We start from the raw sequence: 13,295 nt of genomic DNA on the forward strand, positions 1-13,295 counted from the left end.
TGCACCACCACACCCAGGTAATTTTTGTATTTTTAGTAGAAACAGGGTTTCATCATGTTGGCCAGGATGGTCTCAATTTCCTGACCTTGCGATCTGCCCACCTCGGCCTCCCAAAGTGCTGAGATTACAGGCGTGAGTCACTGCGCCCTGCTGAAATCCCCTTTTATACCCAACTAATGTGGTCCAAGCCACTGCAAGGCCAATTTTTCATGGATTTCCTGACCCATCTAGTTCTGCAACTCACCAAGGGATGCTGGAATGTTCAACAAGTTCATCCTGGTGATGTTTTCACATGTTGGCCAATCACTCACCTCAGGGTCACTGAGTGTCACCTTGAGACTTTTGAGTAGCACTTTCCAATAGAAATATAATGCAAGTGGCTGGGCACGGTGGCTCAAGCCTGTAATCCCAGCACTTTGGGAGGCCGAGACGAGCGGATCACAAGGTCAGGAGATCGAGACCATCCTGGCTAACACGGTGAAACCCCGTCTCTACTAAAAAATACAAAAAACTAGCCGGGCGAGGTGGCGGGTGCCTGTAGTCCCAGCTACTCAGGAGGCTGAGGCAGGAGAATGGTGTGAACCTGGAAGGCAGAGCTTGCAGTGAGCTGAGATCCGGCCACTGCACTCCAGCCCGGGCAACAGAGCGAGACTCCACCTCAAAAAAAAAAAGAAATATAATGCAAGCTAGATAATATGATCTTGAATTTCCTGGTAGTCACATTTAAAAAGTAAAAAGCAGGTGAAATTAATTTTAATAATATATTTTCTTTAGCCCAATCTATCCAAATCATTATCATTTCAATATGTAATCCAAATTTTAAAATTTCAGTGAGATATTTTACATTCTCATTTTTGGTAGTAAGTCTTTGAAATCTAATGTTTATTTTATACTTATATCACACATCTATTCAGACTAGCCACATTTTAAGTGCTCAATAGCCACAAGTGGCTATCATATTGGAAGGTATTGTTCTAGAATCTTCTCTGCCAGGCTGAGCGCCAATTGTGGAAATAGGCACATTCCTTAAACCCCCAGAGTCCAGCTAGTTTGACTGCAATGGTTAATAAAAGTTTATTATAATAATACTGAAAACAGAAATGTAAAATAGATACGAGCCATCATTGGCCCTGGTATGCAGACCCTTGCCCTTCCAGAAAGTCCTCTTGTCTGATTCATGGCTGCTGCCAAGTTACCAGGACCTCCCTCTCTCTCTGCAAGGTGATTGTCTTTGGCCAAGTTCCCTCTGCCCACTGTCAAGATGGGAACACCCCACCAGGTCCTCTCTTTACTCTCACTGTTCCTGTGGATACAACTGATTCTGCATTTACTCTAAAATGTGTACTTGGAGTCCCAGGTGAGAGCAGCTTGTTATCTCAGATTCCTCCAGCATTCCAGATGGGATCTGAGCCACACCTTGGCATAGCCAAAACCCCATGGAAGTGGTTGCGGGGAGATCTCTCCCCTGAAACAAAAAGCAGCCAGGAATCAATCTGCCTCACCAGTGAGATTCATGCAGGATCCTCACCCAAGTGGTATCAGATCCAAGGGGCTGATGGAAAAGTTATTAGCAACTAAATACAGTGAGTGACACCAAATGGCAGCATGTAGGATCCGTTCTCCAGCTGGACATGCAGAAAAAGGATGCCCCCAGGCAGAAAACCCAGCTCTGCAGCCTTGTCTCAAGCCTGGCTGATGTGAAAGACCTTTACCCCATCCCCCTGGCCAGCTGGGCTCCTTTTCAGCCCTGATCTTTGAAAAAGCAAAGGTTGGCCGGGCGCGGTGGCTCACGCCTGTAATCCCAGCACTTTGGGAGGCCGAGACGGGCAGATCACAAGGTCGGGAGATCGAGACCATCCTGGCTAACACGGTGAAACCCCGTCTCTACCAAAAATACAAAAAAAAAAAAACTAGCCGGGCGAAGTCGCGGCGCCTGTAGTCCCAGCTACTCAGGAGGCTGAGGCAGGAGAATGGCGTGAACCCAGGAGGCGGAGCTTGCAGTGAGCTGAGATCTGGCCACTGCACTCCAGCCTGGGTAACAGAGCGAGACTCCGTCTCAAAAAAAAAAAAGAAAGAAAAAAGAAAAAGCAAAGGTCTTCTCTGGGTAGTCTCTAAGGAAACTGCTGGGTTCAGGCCACGCCAGCTTGGCCTTGACCCCTCACCTTCTACCAGCAAAAGTCTGCTTTCTGACAGCCCTGGTTATACCCAAAGATGACTAACAGTCTCTGACCAGCATGCTAAGGCCCCATGCGCAGGCTACTGTGCTACTGAAGAGCTGAAGAGATACGTTCAGTCTTTAAAAGGAATTTTTTGTTTTCCGGCCGGGCACAGTGGCTCATGCCTGTAATCCCAGCACTTTGGGAGACCAAGGCGGGCAGATCACCTAAGGTCAGGAGTTTGAGATCAGCCTGGCCAACAAGGTGAAACCCGGTCTCTACTAAAATACAAAAATTAGCCAGGCGTGATGGCAGGCACCTGTAATCCCAGCTATTCAGCAGGCTGAGGCAGGAGAATCACTTGAACTCCGGAGGCAGAGGTTGCAGTGAGCCAAGATCATGCCCCTGCACTCCAGCCTGGGGGACAGAGCGAGACTCCATTACACACACACACACACACACACACACACACACACACAAAAGGGGGATCACTCGCCATCAGAGAAATGCAAATCAAAACCACAATGAGATACCAATCTCACACCAGTTAGAATGGCAATCATTAAAAAGTCAGGAAACAACAGGTGCTGGAGAGGATTTGGAGAAATAGGAACACTTTTACACCGTTGGTGGGACTGTAAACTAGTTCAACCATTGTGGAAAACAGTGTGGTGATCCCTCAAGGATCTAGAACTAGAAATACCTTTTGACCCAGCCATCCCATGACTGGGTATATACCCAAAGGATTATAAATCATGCTGCTATAAAGACATATGCACACATATGTTTATTGCGGCACTATTCACAATAGCAAAGACTTAGAATCAACCCAAATGTCCATCAGTGACAGACTGGATTAAGAAAATGTGGCACATATACACCATGGAATACTATGCAGCCATAAAAAAGGATGAGTTTGTGTCCTTTGTAGGGACATGGATGCAGCTGGAAACCATCATTCTCAGTAAACTATCGCAAGAACAGAAAACCAAACACCGCATGTTCTCACTCATAGGTGGGAACTGAACAATGAGATCACCTGGACACAGGAAGGGGAACATCACACACTGGGGCCTATGGTGGGGAGGGGAGAGGGGGAAGGGATAGCATTAGGAGATGTAACTAATGTAAATGACGAGTTAATGGGTGCAGCACACCAACATGGCACATGTATACATATGTAACAAACCTGCACGTTGTGCACATGTACCCTAGAAGTTAAAGTATAATAAAAAAGGGGGGGGGAGTATTTTGCTTTCCCACTGATGGCAATTCCTGGCACATAGTTGGTGGTCAGCAAATGTGTTTTGAATAAAAGAATGAAACATCTGTTCAGCTAGGCAATGGAAGCAGAAAAGTCAGCCCAAACATTTCTTAAACACTGATTGCATTCCCGCCAGGTGGAACTATATGAAACCCCATTTGGAAGGTCAAAATGGTCAAATAGAGGCGATTTTTGATGGTTTGACCTGATACTTTGCATTCGTCATCTCATCTAATTATCAAAACTAAGCTGTGAGGCTGTTATCCCCACCTTACAGATGAGGAAAGTGAAGCTCAGAGAGAGGAAGTGACTTGTTCAAGATTACTCAGCAGGAAATGGCAGAGCTGGGATTCATACCTGAGTGGTCTGGCTCCAGAGCCCACCCACTGAGCTCCTGCTCTTGACTACATCTCAGAAACAGCTTTCTAGCCGGGCACAGTGGCTCATGCCTGTAATCCCAGCACTTTGGGAAGCCAAGGTGGACAGATCACTTAAGGTCAGGAGTTCAAGACCAGCCTGGCCAACATGATGAAACCCCGTCTCTACCAAAAATACAAAAATTAGCCAGGCGCAGTGGTGCACGTCTGTAATCCCAGCTACTGGAGAGGCTAAAGTAGGAGAATTGCTTGAACCCGGGAGGTGGAGATTGCAGCGAGTCAAGATTATGCCACTGCACTGCAGCCTGGGCAATAGAATAAGACACCGTCTCAAAAGAAAAAAAAGAAAAGAAAAAAGAAACAGCTTCCTAACCCAAGTTTAGCATTCTTTCATTCACAAATGTTACCTTATCTTTGCGCCAGTCCGTTTTTAGCATGTCAGGTGTCCTATTAGAAGAATCTTATCAACAAGATATCCCCTCTACCTGCAAGCAAGATATCTAGAGATTATAGGATTCCTACAAACTCCTCTAAGGCAATAAAGCCCATAATGAAATGATCTCTATGTAGCTCAGTATGTGTTCTCTCTAGTTCTCAGCTCGGAGTAAGATGGCATCTCTAAATCGTGAAAAGCAAATTTTATTCATTCATCCATCCGTTCACTTTTTTCCATTAACATTTGTCAAGTCTACTATGTGTAAAACCAGTGATCCTATAATTTTTCATCTAAACCAGGGCATTTCTGAGAGCTCAGAGGAGCCCAACAAATAATTCCACCAGGGCAACAGGAGAATCTGGAACTATGCTCGGTGAACCAGGGTGTTTGTTCTCCCTGGAAAGCCCTGTGCATGAGACATGATCTCATCCCTCAAGGAGCTGACAGCCGAGTCAGGGAGACAGACAGGAAAGCAGAGAGGCACACTGATGGAATAGGCACTTGATAAATACTTGCTGAATGGAGGAATGAATAAGGTACAAAAATCTGTGGAGACACACACACACACACACAACACACACACACACATCTTTCCTGCTGGAAGAATGACCAAGGATGGCCTGGTGTTCATTTGTGCTAAGATGAATGACTGCCGAATGAATGCAGAAATGAATGATTAGGCAAAGAGGGGAGGAGGGGTTGCCAAGCTGAGTGGAGACACAAAGAGGTCCAGGTGTGTAATATGTCTGCGAAATTGTGATTATAGTGAGTAGCTAAAATATAGATTGCAGTCATGCTGGAAACACTAGGTTTGGTGCCCTGGAAACCCTCTGAAGGTTTGAGGTCACCTGCAGTCACATGATCAATCCTGTATTTTAGGAAACTGACAGTAACATATTTGTTTATTGATATTAAACTCATAGGGAAAACATGTTTAAGAAATTGCCTGAGGAATAAGCAAATCAGGGTACAGCCCTGCTTTTAAATATTCTGCAGCACATATCATGAAACAGATCTACGCATACTAGTATGGAAAGACCTCCAAGACACAGCACTTTATGAAAAAATGGCAGCTTGCAGAACATGTATATTATCATTTGCATTTTCTAAAAATAAAAACGGCCGGGTACAGTGTCTCACACCTGTAATCCCAGCACTTTGGGAGGCCGAGGCAGGCAGATCACGAGGTCAGGAGTTCGAGATCAGCCTGGCCAACATGGTGAAACCCCGTCTCTACTAAAAATACAAAAATTAGCCAGGCGTGGTGGCGCACACCTGTAATTCCAGCTACTCGGGATCTGAGGCAGGGGAATCACTTGAACTGGTAGGCAGAGGTTGCAGTAAGCCGAGATTGCACCACTGCACTCCAGCCTGGTGACAGAGCGAGATTCCAGCTAAAAATAAATAAAATAAAATAAAATAATAACAGCAAGCAAAGCCATGGATTTCTGTAGAAACATACATATGTAAATACATACAAAGGAAAAATCTGGAAGCAATCCCATGAAACTGACAATAGCAATCACCCCTGGGAAAGGAAGTGTGACTGAGGGGATTTAAGCTTTATCTATATTGCTTGAAATTTTTACATAGTGAGAATTTAATTACATATGTACAGTATTCTAAAATAATTTTTTAGAGCTGCCTGAAATCCTTGACATCATATGTATGCTGAAGTCTTCCCATTCTGATAAGCATAATCTATTTCCCCTAATAAGGCACAGCTATCTTTTACCTCTTTCCTTCCCCCAGCTGGACTCTCCACTACCAATTTAAGATTGATGGCGCCCTACAGACACTAATCCACTTAATTCTCCTCCCTGCAATGTAACTGTTTCTTTTTACCACCTTACACAATAGGAAATGAAGGCACAAAGAGGTTAAGCAACTTGCTCAAGATCACAGAGCAAATGGCTGATATAACAGGATTTCAGATCCCTAAGGCCTGCACCCTTAACCGTTCTAGCTACCAGCCTCCCTAGAGGCCAAATTGCCTTTAGCATTCTGCAGCTCTCTGACTTTGGTTTCCAGTCGGCTGACATCTAGCTGCTACACATGAATATTTATCACTATTCATTTTTGCATTTCATTTGCATGGCTCTGTCTCTGATAGAAAACAGTGCTCAAAATCCAGATTTTTGAGCTGGAAAGGGCGTTTGATCATGGCAATATACCGTGTTTGCAAAGCGCCCACTCATACACATCCAGAGGAACAAACTAACTGCTCATCTGAGAGTATGCTGGTGATGGCAGGCATCTGGGAAGAGGCAGAGGTTAGCAGGGTGGGTGAGCTCCAAATGTATGTGTGTGTGTGCTGCTATAGGGCCAGCAGCATGACAGTCCCCAGAAGGCCTTGGGCCACTTGCTAAGTCCCAGCAGCTGAGCTGACTTCAGCTGTATGAAACGCAGCTCCATCTGGAGTGGGGGTGGCTCATGACTTTTTGCTCCAGGAGTTCCACAGAGGCTGCTCTTGAAATTGGAGAAGACCGTAGCCTATGATTGTCCCCATCCCACTCGAAGATAATATTTTGAGAAGTCTAATTATATGGTGGGGTTTGCATGGGATGAGGGAAGAGAGTTTAGATCAGGCCTTTCTAAGGGCAGGTTGGCAAGGTCTGGTAGGGAGCCTTGGGTAGTTCTGTGAGGCAGCAGCACCCTCTGCAGGTGGACCAGAGTAGCTGCAACCACCATGTTCCCAGGAGCCTTAGGAACACGCCTGCAGCCCAGCCACCTACGTAACAGAAGAGGCTGATCTACTTGCTGGGTGACCTGCAGTGAGATGTTGACCCTCTCTGAGGCTCAGTTGCCTCAACTGTAAATGAAGAATAGTAATCCCTACTTTGTGCCATTGCTGAAATGATTAGAGAGAGGACATGTACCCAAAGTGTTCTGCATGGTGCCTGGTACACAGTACGTCCTCCAAATGTGTCAGTTACCATCATTAGTCACCCCCAATATCCCCATGAACCTCAGTACAGATGACCACCGAGTGCCCTAGCATAAGGGACAAGGCTTCTCTGAGAACGATCATAGATAGGGTTGGAGTAGGGGCTAGAAAGGGTCTGTGCCGCTGGCTGGTTGACATTTTGATTTGCCAATTCCGTCTATTCCAATTCTGGGAGTCCTTGACATCAGTCATGGGAGGCTCTGACAATAAATATATTCATAAAAAATTAAAAACAGGGCCAGGCGCGGTGGCTCAAGCCTGTAATCCCAGCACTTCGGGAGGCCGAGACGGGCGGATCATGAGGTCAGGAGATCGAGACCATCCTGGCTAACACGGTGAAACCCCGTCTCTACTAAAAAATACAAAAAAAAACTAGCCGGGTGAGGTGGCGGGCATCTGTAGTCCCAGCTACTCAGGAGGCTGAGGCAGGAGAATGGCGTAAACCCAGGAGGCAGAGCTTGCAGTGAGCTGAGATCCGGCCACTGCACTCCAGCCTGGACAACAGAGTGAGACTCCGTCTCAAAAAAAATTAAAAACAGTCCAGGCGGCCGGGTGCGGTGGCTCACACCTGTAATCCCAGCACTTTGGGAGGTTGAGGCAGGCAGATCACGAGGTCAGGAGATCGAGACCATCCTGGCTAACATGGTGAAACCCTATCTCTACTAAAAATACAAAAAATTAGCCGAGCGTGGTGGCAGGCGCCTGTAGTCCCAGCTACTTGGGAGGCTGAGGCAGGAGAATGGCGTGAACCCGGGAGGCAGAGCTTGCAGTGAGCCGAGATTGTGCCACTGCACTCCAGCCTGGGTGACAGAGCGAGACTCCCTCTCAAAAAAAACTAGTTCAGTTCAGGCATGGACACACAGTCCTGCAATCCCAGCACTTTGGGAGGCAGGAGGATTGCTTAAGCCCAGGAATTCAAGACCAGTCTGGGTAGCATAGGGAGACTCCATCTCTCAAAAAAATCTCTGCAACCTCAGCCTCCCAGGTTCAAGCAATTCTCTTGCCTCAGCCTCCCGAGTAGCTGGGATTACAGGCGCTCACCACACCTGGCTAATTTTTGTATTTTTAGTAGAGACAGGTTTCACCATGTTGGCTAGGCTGGTCTTGAACTCCTGACCTCAAGTGATCCACCTGCCTTGGCCTCCCAAAGTGCTGGGATTATAGGCGTGAGCCACCGTGCCCGGCCTACAAAAAATTTTTTAAAAGTAGCTGTGCATGGTAGTGCACGCCTGTGGTCCCAGCTACTAGGGAGGCTGAGGTGGGAGGATCACTTAAGCACTGGAGTTCGAAGCTGCAGTGAGCCATGATCATGCCACAGCACTTAAACCTGGGCCACAGAGCAAGACTCTGTTTCAAAAAAAAAAAAAAGAATTAAAAACAAACTTGCAGATAGCAATAAGTTATATGGAGAAAATCAAATAGAGTTAAGTGGGTCAAGCCCTCAAATTGCCCACAGTCTGGGGAGGCAGACACGTGAATGGGTCATTGTTAAAGCAGGTGTTGTGTCATGGATGGCATATGCAGAGGATACTTTGATAGGGACAGTCAAGGAGGGACTTCCTAAGGGAGGAAAAAGTTGGAGCTGAATCTTCAATGATGACAAGTCAGCCACATGAAGGAGGAGGAAAGAAGACTCCAAATCCAAGACACGGACATATGCAAAGGCATAGAGGTGGGGGATGAGGTGGGGGATGAGGTGGGGGATGAGGTGGGGGATGAGGTGGGGGATGAGGTGGGGGATGAGGTGGGGAACAGAGCAGGTTGTATTACAGGAACAGAAGCAACTCAAAGGGCTCGCGGGGGAGCGGGGGAGCCTGGAGCCTTGGAGGCTATGGTGGGTTTAGTTGGATGTGGGGCGGGGAGAAGAACCAAGATGACATAGAGTTTCTGGCTTGGATATCAGGTAGATGGTGGTGCTAATAAGAGAAGTATAAACTCCTCAGGTGAGATGTACCGTTTGGGATAGGTTGGGTTTAAAGGACCACTGGGACACCCAGATGGAGATGCTCAGGAGACAGCCAGAGAGACAGAAAGGATGAGGCCCACTGGCCAAAGGCAAATAAAATCCTAAATTTTGGCCGGGTGCAGTGGCTCATGCCTGTAATCCCAGTACTTTGGGAGGCTGAAGCAGGCAGATCACGAGGTCAGGAGATGGAGACCATCCTGGTTAACACGGTGAAACCCCGTCTCTACTAAACAAAAAACAAAACAGCCGGGCGTGGTGGCGGGTGCCTGTAGTCCCAGCTACTAGGGAGGCTGAGGCAGGAGAATGGTGTGAACCCGGGAGGCAGAGCTTGCAGTGAGCCGAGATTGTGCCAGTGCTCTCCAGCCTGGGCAACCGATCGAGACTCCGTCTCAAAAACAAACCAAAAAAAGAATCCTAAGTTTTAGATGGAAGGCCCCAGAGCCCTACCACAGCAATCTATTGCTGCAAAGTGGGTTTTTCCCAGAGGCAAATGAATCTCCCAAGCAACATCTGATATTTCCTCCTAAATCCAACCCTCCTTCACCCTCTGGCTGGGGGAAATCATCCAGGTTGCCCTAAATTACAAGATATCAGACTACAATTGATTGTACAAATGACAGTTGATACAACAAAATGCTTTTTTATTTTGTTTTTTATTTTCATTTTTTTGAGACAGGCTCTTGCTCTGTTGCCCAGGCTGGAGTTGCAGTGGTGTGATCGCAGCTCACTGCAGCCTCGACCTCCTGCACTCAAGCAATCCTCCCACTTCAGCCTCCCAAGGCTGGGACTACAGGTGTGCAACCACCACGCTCGGCTAATTTTTAAATTTTTTGTAGAGACAGGGTGTCGCCATGTTGCCCAGACTGGGGCTCGAGGGATCGATCGTCCCACCTCAGCCTCCCAAAGTGCTGGGATTACAGGTATGAGCCACCTTGAGATGCTGGTTTTAATTTTCAGTTCTGGACATGACTTACAGCTCTTGGGGGAGAAAGACCTCCTAAAGCAAAATGCTCACCTAAGGCTGCTCCGTTTTCCTGCTGTCCAAAGACTGAGAAAGTCTGGAAAATAGGGGCAGCTTTTCCACCCCAAAAGTGTTGTTATGAGGACTAAATGAGACAGTTTATGTAAACACCTTTGTAAGTGATAAAGTTCAGTATAAACACAGTGCCTAGCAGACTGTCTGGTGAAAAGCAGTATGTGACTCTCTAGACGAATGGAAATAAACCAAAAAAACCTAGGGTCTCATCACGAGGACACCTTGGGAAAATATGTCAGGAGCAGACCATGAAAATCTCTAAGTCCTTCTGCAGCTGTGACTTTCTGGAATCCCAAAGTCCAGGGCGGAGGTACAGCCGCCCAGGAATTTATTCCTCCATAACTTTGAGCTCCCCAAATCCCCACGAAGCCCAGGAATGATGTGACTGCAGAGCATGTGGGCCCATTGGCACGACGAGCCCCTCCATAAATCAAGGTCTCACTTATGCTGGCCTCAGACTGCTTTTTCCAAGGTGACCTGAGCAAACTAAAAGGGTAGTTGCTTATCTAGAGGTGCATCTGCCTTTGAGATGAAAGAACCCTGAAAATGCTAAGAGGATCAATCTCTAGAAATATATTCCTTGCAGGAAGAGCTTTCTTCAGCTCAGACAACAATTCAGTTGGGAGTTAGAGAGAGAGTGGCAGTCTTCCCATGTTTCAGCCAGTTTGGGTGACCCAAGAGGCCCCATGGGGCAGACCAGAGGGGCCCTGTTCCAGTCCTGGGTCAGTGCCAGTGAAAGTCAAGGTGACCTCAGCATTGTTACCAGTTATCCACAAGACAGCCACGTGAATCACAGCATCTTAAATCAGAGGGCCCAACACCCTAATGGTTCAGGCAAGGAAACTAGGTCAAACATGGGGAGGGGGCTTAGCCAAGGTCACATGGTCTTGAAGATTCCAGGTTAGACCTAGAGGTTCAGGCCTCACTACACACTCCCTTTAATGAGGCCACACTGGCAGTATAGCAGGGTTCCAGTCAAGGACTCCAGAAACTTAGCCCATCCAGCCAATTCACCTGGCCATCTCAGTGTCTCCAGCAGCATCCACATCAGCTGTGAGAGTGGAAACCAAAGACTATAGAATGTCACATGTCAAAAACAAGCAGGCAGAAAGGGGAAAAAAAATTACTCCTGGGAAACCTTGGGAACTGCAGGGTTAACAATCTACACAAACGCCTGGGGTGACGGAAGAGGCAGGTGCCTTGGAGGCCCCAGGCGGTTCCTGCCCAAGGTAAGTCCCGAGAGTGAGGCCAGCTCCAAGCAGATCCATGGAGGGGGCTGAAAAAAGCAGCTGAGATGACTAAAATGGAAACTCAGAAAAAACAAAATCAGAAACCCTTCTTCACAGGACTGCTGTGGGGATTAAGTGGGATAATGAACCATAATGTTTGGCGCAGAGTAGAAATGGTTTCTTATATTAAATGGCTAACAAAGCCACCAAGGACTGGATGTCCTTCTCTGGGCACACCCTCTCTTACAGAACAGAGCTCACAGTGTCTAGCTGTCAGCTCACTTGCCCATCTCCACCACTAGAGAGTAAATTCAATGAGCAGTGACCACCTGACTTGCTCATTCCCTGTAGCATCCCAGCACTTGGTGCCTGCCACATAGTAGCCACTCCATTCATATTTATGAATGAATGAATGTATGAACAAAAGAATGGCATCTTTGCCAGCCACCCTTGAAATCACCTCAGCTTATTCACCAACTGCCCAGTTTGTCTGGGACACTCAGTGAGGAAACCTAGGCAGGCCCCGGCAAGCTGCACGATGTGCGACAGAAATGCCTGACTCAAGCCAGTAAGCGTCAGAGATGAGCAATAAGACTGACAAATTCTTAGGAAGGCCAGGCGCGGTGGCTAACCCCTGTAATCCCAGCACTTTGGGAAGTCGGAGCAGGATGATTGCTTGAGCCCAGGAGTTCAAGACCAGCCTGGGCAATATAGCAAGACTCCATCTCTATAAGCAATCTTTTGAAAAAATTACCCGGGCGGCCGGGCGTGGTGGCTCACGCCTGTAATCCCAATACTTTGGGAGGCTGAGGTGGGTGGATCATGAAGTCAGGAATTCAAGACCAGCCTGGCCAAGATGGTGAAACCCCGTCTCTACTAAAAACACAAAAAAATTAGCCGGTCATGATGGCGGACGCCTGTAATCCCAGCTACTCGGGAGGCTGAGGCAGGGAATTGCTTGAACCCGGGAGGCGGAGATTGCAGTGGGCCGAGATCACGCAACTGCACTGTAGCCTGGGCGACAAAGAGAGACTCCGTCTCAAAAAAAAAAAACCTGGGTATGGTGGCTCACGCGCCTGTAGTCCCAGCTACTCGGGAGACTGAGGCGGGAGGATCACTTGAGCCTGGGAGGTCGAGGCTGCAGTGAGCCAAGACTGCACACCGGCCTGGGCAAGAGTGAGACCCTGTCAAAAAAGGAGAGGGGAGGGGAGGGGAGGGGAGGGGAGGGGAGGGGAGGGGAGGGGAGGGGAGGGGGAGAGAAGAAGGAAGGAAGAAAGAAAGAAGAGAGAAAGAAAGAAAGAAAGAAAGAAAGAAAGAAAGAAAGAAAGAAAGAAAGAAAGAAGAAAGAAAGAAAGACAGACCTCATCTCTACTAAAAATACAAAAAATGAACCGGAAGGAAGGAAGGAAGGAAGGAAGGAAGGAAGGAAGGAAGGAAGGAAGGAAGGAGACAGAGAGAGAGAGAGAGGGAGGGGGGGAGAGAAAGACTTCATCTCTACTAAAAATACAAAAAATGAACCGGGTGTGGTGGTGTGCGCCTGTAATTCCAGCTACTCGAGAGGCTGAGGCAGGAGAATCGCGTGAACCCGGGAGGCGGAGGTTGCAGTGAGCCAAGATCGCGCCATTGCACTCCAGCCCGGGAGACAGTGCGAGACTCCGTCTCAAACTAACAAAAATTCCAGGAAAAAAGGGGTTAAAATCGGGGCACGGACTGGGGTAGGATGGCTCCGCCCCATCTAAGTCTTAGCCCCACCCCCTGAAAGTCGCCCTGCCTCTCAGACTCCTCCCCTTTCTGAGAAGGTCACCTTGGGGAAAGCCAAATGGTCATGCGCCGCTACTGCGCTACTGCGCACGCTCGCTGTGACTGCTCGCCGTAACTTGCCCC

This window comes from Trachypithecus francoisi, unplaced genomic scaffold (genome assembly GCF_009764315.1).
Source record: "Trachypithecus francoisi isolate TF-2019V2 unplaced genomic scaffold, Tfra_2.0 Lachesis_group12, whole genome shotgun sequence".
Taxonomy (NCBI): Eukaryota; Metazoa; Chordata; class Mammalia; order Primates; family Cercopithecidae; genus Trachypithecus; species Trachypithecus francoisi.